Here is a 7,458-nt window from a genome sequence, read left to right on the forward strand (position 1 = left end):
ACCAGAGAGACAGAGAGAGACAGAGATAGGGAGCAAAAAAATCACCCTCTGGAGGGGATGGTTATACTGCTATCTCTTCTCCTCCATTTTGGACACACATGAGCCTGGAATGAATTTCAAGTTGCCAGATCCAGGATTCAAACCATGGTCAACCATATGGGAGTCCAACACCTTAACCACTATGCCACCTGCTGGCCCCTCTATTTTAAATTATTTTGTGTTTATACATATGAATGGAATTTCTAGGTCATATGGTAAATGGGTATTTAACTTTGAGAGGAACTACTGAACTGTTTTTCAAGGTAGATATACCATTGTATATTTCCACCAGCAGTGTATGAAGATTCCAATTTCTCTGCATTTCATCAACATTTATTATCTGTCTTTTTATTAGATCCATCCTAGTGGATATGAAATAGAATCTCATTGTGGTTTCAGTTGCATTTCCAGACAGTTAATGATATTGAGTACTTTTTTTTATTTGTTCATTGGTTCTCTGCCTACCTTCTTTGGAGAAATGTCTGTTTAGATCCTTTGCCCATTTTTAGGTTATTTGTCTTTTTGTTGTTGTAGGAATTCTCTACATATTCTTATCATATAGATGATTGTTAAAGTTCTCTCCCGTTTTGTGAGTGGTCTTTTTATTTTCCTAATGATGACCTTTTAAGCATAAAAATTTTACATTTTTCAAAAATTGGCCAGAAGATATATGCACTTGCCCAGAGGCAGAGAAAGAGGGACAGTGAGAAAGCAGCCCTCATGGAAGATTTTCATGCTGCAATCCCTTCTTCATTTCTCCTTTCAGGATTGTGGCAGGCACACATGCAGACATGCCTCGTGTTTCTCAAGCCTTCAGGTTCAGGACTTGAACTGCACACTTAGCCATGTAGGACCCATCCACCTTAACCACCATGCCATTGGCTTAGTCCTAAAAATTTTATACTTTTACCAAGTCTAATTTATCAATTTTTTTCTTTAGTAGCATAGGTTTTATTAATATCATAACTAAGAAACTATTGCTTAATCCAAAGCCACAAATATCTGCTACTATTTTTTTCTTCCAAAAATTTTATAGTTTTAGATCTTACATTTAGGTCTGCAATCCATTTTGAGTTAATTTTTTTACATGGTGAGAGGAAGGGACTATTCTTTACCATGTGGATATGTAATTGTCCAAGCACCTTTTGCTGAAATTATTCATTCCCCATTGAAGTGTCTTGGCGCTCTTGTTAAAAATACTTCTACTTTTGGGGCCAGCAGGTGGCGTGGTGGTTAAGGCCACAAGGTCGACTGGATTTTGAACTCCCAGAGTCAGACGCTTGAAAATTACCCCAGGACATGCATGTGTGCCCAAAATCCTAAAAGGAGAATGGAGTAGAAGGGAATGTGGCATGGCCTTGCCCCCATGCCCCACTCCCCGGGGGCTATTTCTCACTTTCCCTCTTCCTGTCTCTGTCTCTCTGTCTCTCTGTCTCTCTCTCTCAGACATGCCCTATGGGGGGGAACTTAAAGAAAGTACCTCTATTTAAAAACATTCTGTTCGTTTGTTCTTACAAAAAGTAGCAGAATGGCACTGAGTTTCCTTTAGCTTCTTGGAAATTTTTCCACATGGTGGAGAACAGCTGTCACAGGTGTCACTGATACCTATAGAAGGACTATCTAGAGACACTACTAACCCCACTGAAAGGAGATTTTAAGTGGGACTCTGTCTCAGTTTCATGCCAAGGGTTCCAAGGCCCTAGGTCCTTTTGTACAAATTAGCAAAAGAAAAGCACCCTACTGAGCAGGTGAGTTACAGTGAGTGCCCCTTCTGGCACCCTGTGTAGCTAGGGGAGCAAGGGCTCTGCTCAGCATTCACTGGTCCCCTTAGCCTGGTGTCTGCACAGAGGACAGGCTGCATAATCATTTGCCGTGGCCCTGGATTCCATCCACAGTAACATTCCAGAGTGCATTCTGAGGCCACCTATGCAGCACTTAGAAAAGAGTTGTTTGAAAAAAATATTAACTCTACCTTAAAAAGGAGGTTAGAGAGGCCAGGAGAGAGGATTTCTTTGGAGTTATACTGACATTATAATTCCTTTAAAAGAGGGAGGGTGGGGATATTTTTTCTTCACCTCAAATATGAGAACGTGTCTTTTGGGACCATGTAGAAAGTATGCTTTTTTGTTTGTTTGCTTGTTTTAATTTGCCAGAGAGCATGGGGACACGTAGGGGAAAGACAGAGAGGGAAAGTGAGAAAGCCCCCTCTCTTCCCCCAGTGAGGAATGGCTACACCACAATCCCTTCTCTACCATTTTCCCTTCCTTTGGGGATTTTGGGCACATGCACACACACACATCATTCCTGGTGTGTGGAACTCAAGCCACTGGGTTTGGGATTCAAATGACAGTTTGCCATGTGGGATCTGGTCATCTTAACCACAATGGCACTGGCTGGCCCCAGTTATATGTTCTTTATAACATGGTAACTGCATGTCGGATATGGTTATGAAAAAATATTCTGGCTCAAACTACTTGTAGTCCCAGAGTAGTAGAAAATAACTATAGTACCACTGATATCAAATTGGTGTTTTGTGAACCAGATTGAACTATGAAAAGTAAGTCAGACTGGAGCTGTCTAAGGTTCTGCTTCACCTGGAAGGGTGAGGAGATCTCAGCATAAGGAAGTAAAAGTTTTTTGTCAAATACTCAAGGGCTAATGGAAGAATCAGAAAAGACCAGCTAGTAGGCCAGCTGGTGCCATGTTGGCTAAGGTGGCTGGATCCCATATGGCCAACTGCATGGTTCAAGTCCTGGACCTGGCACCTTGAAAGACATACCTGGCACATGTGCATAAATGCCCCCAAACCCCAAGAGAGTGGAGGAGAAGGGATTGCTGCATGGCCTTCCCCCCAACCCCAGGGTGTGTTCTAACTCTCTCCAGTGAGTTTACATACCCTATAGCAATACTAAAAAGAATATTTTTTAAAGAAAGAATCGACTAGCTAGAAAATATACTTTTTCCATTTTTCAAAGGACCTTTCACATAAGAGATTACCATCAATTCAGGAGTCGCTAAAATAAAATATAAAAGAAAAAAAAAAGAAGAAGCTATAGAAGCGCTCATGAGAGGAAAACTTATAATCTCCCCCAAGTCTGAAGAGCACCAACACAAATCAAGTATGTACCAGTCAGGTAAACCTTTGTTACCTTACTCCTGTTTTCTCTCTCACCACCATCCCAACTCTAGAAGGTTAGAAATCACAGTTGAGTGGCAGAGAAGAGAAGGTAAAGAGAAAAGCAGCCAACTTCTCTCCATTTCCCACAGGAGGCCTCAAGTAGGAGAAGACACTAACTTCAAATTGGTTTCAAGGGCCGGCCCTGGAGCCTCATGGTTAAGGGAGCTGGATCTTACATGACTGACTACATGGTTTGAATTCCAGCCTCCAAAGCTTGAAAACATGCTGTGTGTCTGTGCTCGTGTGCCCAAAATATTGACAGATGGACAGATGGAGGAGAAGGGATTTGCAGCATGACTACACCCCATTGAAGGATGCTCTCTCTGTCTCTTTTGTTTGTTTGTTTTTGCTATAAGGGCACATGCGCTTGCCAGAGAAAAAGAAACTGAGAAGCATCCCTCCAGAGAGGATGGCCACTCAGCAGTCCCTTCTTCTCTCGGGATTTATGGACATGCATGCACATACACCTGGAGTGTTTTTCAAGCCACTGGTTCCAGTACTCAAACCAAGCAGTTAGCCTCATGGGATCCAGCTGTCTCAACTACCATGCCACTGGCTAACCCCTGATCTAAACTATTTTTTATGATTAAAAGCATCCAAGTCTCAGTCACAGAGGCAAAGGCGCCTAGGAGCTGGTGTGCAGTAGTGAAGCCATATAGGAAGGTCTCAGTTTGGATCCCAGATCAACCTGAACACACTAAGCACACCCATGATCCTGCCTGGCTGGGAGGCTGTGGGGAAGCTTGTGATGTGACAAGGTCCCATCAAGTGTACTTGTTTCTCTCTCATGAAAGAAGAAAATAAAGTCCCAAAAAACATTTAAAAGATATTTTGTTAGCTAAGAATATATATCTACTTCTAATATGCCTGTGTATGTAAGTGTACATATATACATCTAATATACATTATAAGTGTATACACAGGTCAAGCATCTCTAATCCAAAATCTGAAATGCTCCATAATTTGAAATTTTTTGAGTGCTAACATGATACCACAGTGGAAAATTTCACACTTGACCTTACATGAAGGGTATTAGTTAACCACTGCAATACAAGAATATTGTGTAAAATTATCTTCAGGCTATATGTATAAGGCACACATGAAACAAATAAATTTCATGTTTAGACTTGGGTCCCATCCTCAAGATAGATCTTTATGTATATGAAAAAATCCTGAAATAGTCATAAATGTTTTTTATGCATATGAACAATATTTTCTGGAAAAAAAATATGGTCTGAGATACTTCTGGTCCCAAGCATTTCAGAGATACTCAACTTGTGTGTGTGTGTGTGTGTGTGTGTGTGTGTGTGTGTGTGTATGTGTATGTGTATGTGCGTGTGTGTGTGTGTGTGTGTGTGTGTGTGTGTGTGTGTAGGTTTGAACAGTGGATGTAGAATGTGGTATGTGTGGTAAGGGAACAGTAGTAAAATTGTTTTTGTTTTTACTCTGACAGTACCATTTATTCAATGTTTCCATTTCTGAACTATCAAAATCAATAAAATACATGAAAGGTAGTCATGTCTCTTTATATCAGATCATGCCTCTCAAGAATCTTTGTAAAAATAACTTTGATTCAATTCAAATAACACTTTAAGTAGTTCCCTAAAGAAATAACTGTATTGTAGTTTGGGCATTGATGGCTCTAATGCGATTTAAATAAGACTGCACTCTTCCTGTCCTTATGTGATTCTAACACCCCTCCCTCACCTGCATCCCTCTTTGCATTATTCTGATGAAGAACTTAGGGTTCTTCCAGTTGTTTTAAGGAGTCAACAATTAATGAAACAATCTTAGTAGTGCAACATGTTTTCAAAGCACTAGCTACATAGTTTCAAACCATTCTTTGTAATTCTATCATACTTGATGGTAACATGAGGAGAAACAAAAAAGCTAATCATGGTACAGAGGCAACTTCATGTCTCCTAATGTCCATGAACAAGCCAGTTCAGTAAACCGTGAATCCACTTAGCTTATTTGAGCTTCCATGAAGGGAACTTAGCAACAACAGGATTTCCGCATGCCAGGTGAAACTCTCTGAGGGAATAGGCCTCAGTTTAATAATGAAAGAGAAGGAAAAGGGCTGATAATTATTCTGTCTAAACAGTGTTTTGCGGCCTAACATTGATTGTGTCTTGAAATCTCCTTTGGGAATGGAACCGGCAGCCTTTCCATTGCTTTCACAAACCTCATGCAAATTATTTAAACATTTTTGTAATTATTTTCCTGAAACTGAGTTTTGGCCTAATGCCTAGAAACACTGAAAAGTGACATCACGCTGCACCCAGAGATGCCGGTTCCAAAAAATTCTCTGGGGATCCTTACAACGAACTGTCTTGGAGGCTGATTTCCATATCACCATGTAAACATGTGAGTCTATTGGTACTTCTGCCTTTAGAGAGGCTCAGATAAGGACACCACAGTAAGCAAATGTTTAGGCAATTTAATTCTAGTTATCTTGCTATAACTTGACTGTATGTGCAGTTTTTTAAATGTCCTTTCTAACCATCTGCGTAAAAAATGTTTCTGTTGGCACTTTCTTAAATCCTTGATGTGTCTATGACCCCCCTTTTTCATTTCATGTTAATCACAAAAAGAAACCTGCTCCCCTTTTCCTACATCCCAGACCTTATATCTGGTTATTCATAAGGATAATTTTATAATTGATGCAGATGACTGGCCTAAAAATGATGACCCTCTTTTATACTATTACTTCATGCTGAGGACAAAGAGGATACAGGAAAATTACTCCTTGGCCCAGGAAGTTTATTAAAATGCTAAATGAAGGTCTGGCGGCAGCTCAAAGAACTTTAAATAACCTTGTGGTGGAAAACCTCCAAAACCTCTTTTTACCATCAGCTTAAACTAGGCTGGCTGTGACAAAGAGTAAGAAAATAAGTAGTTTCAAGAGTGCAAAAACATGTCTATTTTTGAAAGGTAGGTCCATCTAATGGCTGCAGGCAAATGTGGCCCAGCCTCCTGAGGGCTGATGATGACCTTTATGGTACCAGGGTTTTGCTGGGTTTGTAGTCCTCTGCAGATTTGATATGTCAGGTGTGGACACACTGGTGCAGAAGGAAGTGCAATGATACTGTGGTCAGTGTGGTGTTTCCTCTTGTTAGTCAGCACAAAACATGACACTGGCATGTTCTGTGACTCATGTTTTTGTGGCTAAATGACGATTTCTAAATTTTTACTGCCTTGAGTTCCGTTCTAATACCTGAGGGCTCTATTCCATATGCTGTTGCCTCTGCACTGATTTGCTGAATCCTTCAATGTCCAACATGTTGCAGACCACCTAAAACAGAAGAAGAGTCCTCAGGGCAAATTAGTTGAGTCATGGTATGAAATGCTTCTGAGATATGAGTCAGAGAGAGAGAGAGACATCCCCAGAGTCTCGATGTTATGATCCACCCCCAGCCTCAGCTGGCCTCACATTTCACCATTGCACCTCCATTCAGCCTTGATACCAAAAATACTTATTTAAAAAAGAAATCATAACAGGGACCAGCAGTTAGTGTAATGGCTACGTTGACTTCCATGTAGCCGACCGCGGTTCATGTCCCGGACCCAGTGGCCTAAAACTCACGCCGGGCGCGTGTGTGTGCATGCCCAAAATCCCGAGAGGAGAATGGAGGAGAAGGGATTGTGGCGTGGCCATCCCGCCCCCCCGGGGGCGATTTCTCGCTTTCTGTCTCTCTGTCTGTCTGTCTGGTGAGCACACGTGCCCTATAGCAAAAACCTCTCAAAAAAAAGAAAAAGAAAAAAAGAAAGAAATCATAACCATAGGGATCAGAATATCATATTCTGATGGAACAGAAAGAAAGGCTACCCTTTTAATGGCATCTCAGAGAGAACAAAAGGGGAGCTCTCCACAGCCTTGAAGAGCCAGGATGGAGAAGGTCGCTCACATGGAGTTCCTCTAGGTCACTCTCCATCTGGGTCCTCCCTTCCAGTCTGACCCCTTGACACAGTTTTAGCCAGTAGAGCTTGTCACCCTTGGCCTGGTTCCAGCCTTGGAAGCTGTTCTCAACAAGTGGTTCCTGGTCTCCATCTGAAGCTGTTCTGTCAACCCCTTCCCCATAAATGAGCTCCTCGGACTCAACCTTAGTCAGGAATGACTGAAGGAAATTGATCCTGAAATCCAGTATCATGCTGTGTGCCAACAAACATGGAATATATGACTTAAGTCCTCTTTTTATTTTTTTATACGTATTTATTTATTTCTTCCATGAGAGAAAAAA

The 7,458-nt window shown here is 41.3% G+C and overlaps 1 long non-coding RNA gene across 2 annotated transcripts in view; it reads left to right on the plus strand.

The window, feature by feature from the left end:
* Positions 1 to 7,458, plus strand: part of LOC106734369 (uncharacterized) — a 179,011-nt gene that overhangs the window by 83,608 nt on the left and 87,945 nt on the right. The window lies entirely within an intron of this gene.

The sequence above is a fragment of the Tupaia chinensis genome, unplaced genomic scaffold (assembly GCF_000334495.1).
Source record: "Tupaia chinensis unplaced genomic scaffold, TupChi_1.0 Scaffold000099_1, whole genome shotgun sequence".
NCBI classification, from domain to species: domain Eukaryota; kingdom Metazoa; phylum Chordata; class Mammalia; order Scandentia; family Tupaiidae; genus Tupaia; species Tupaia belangeri.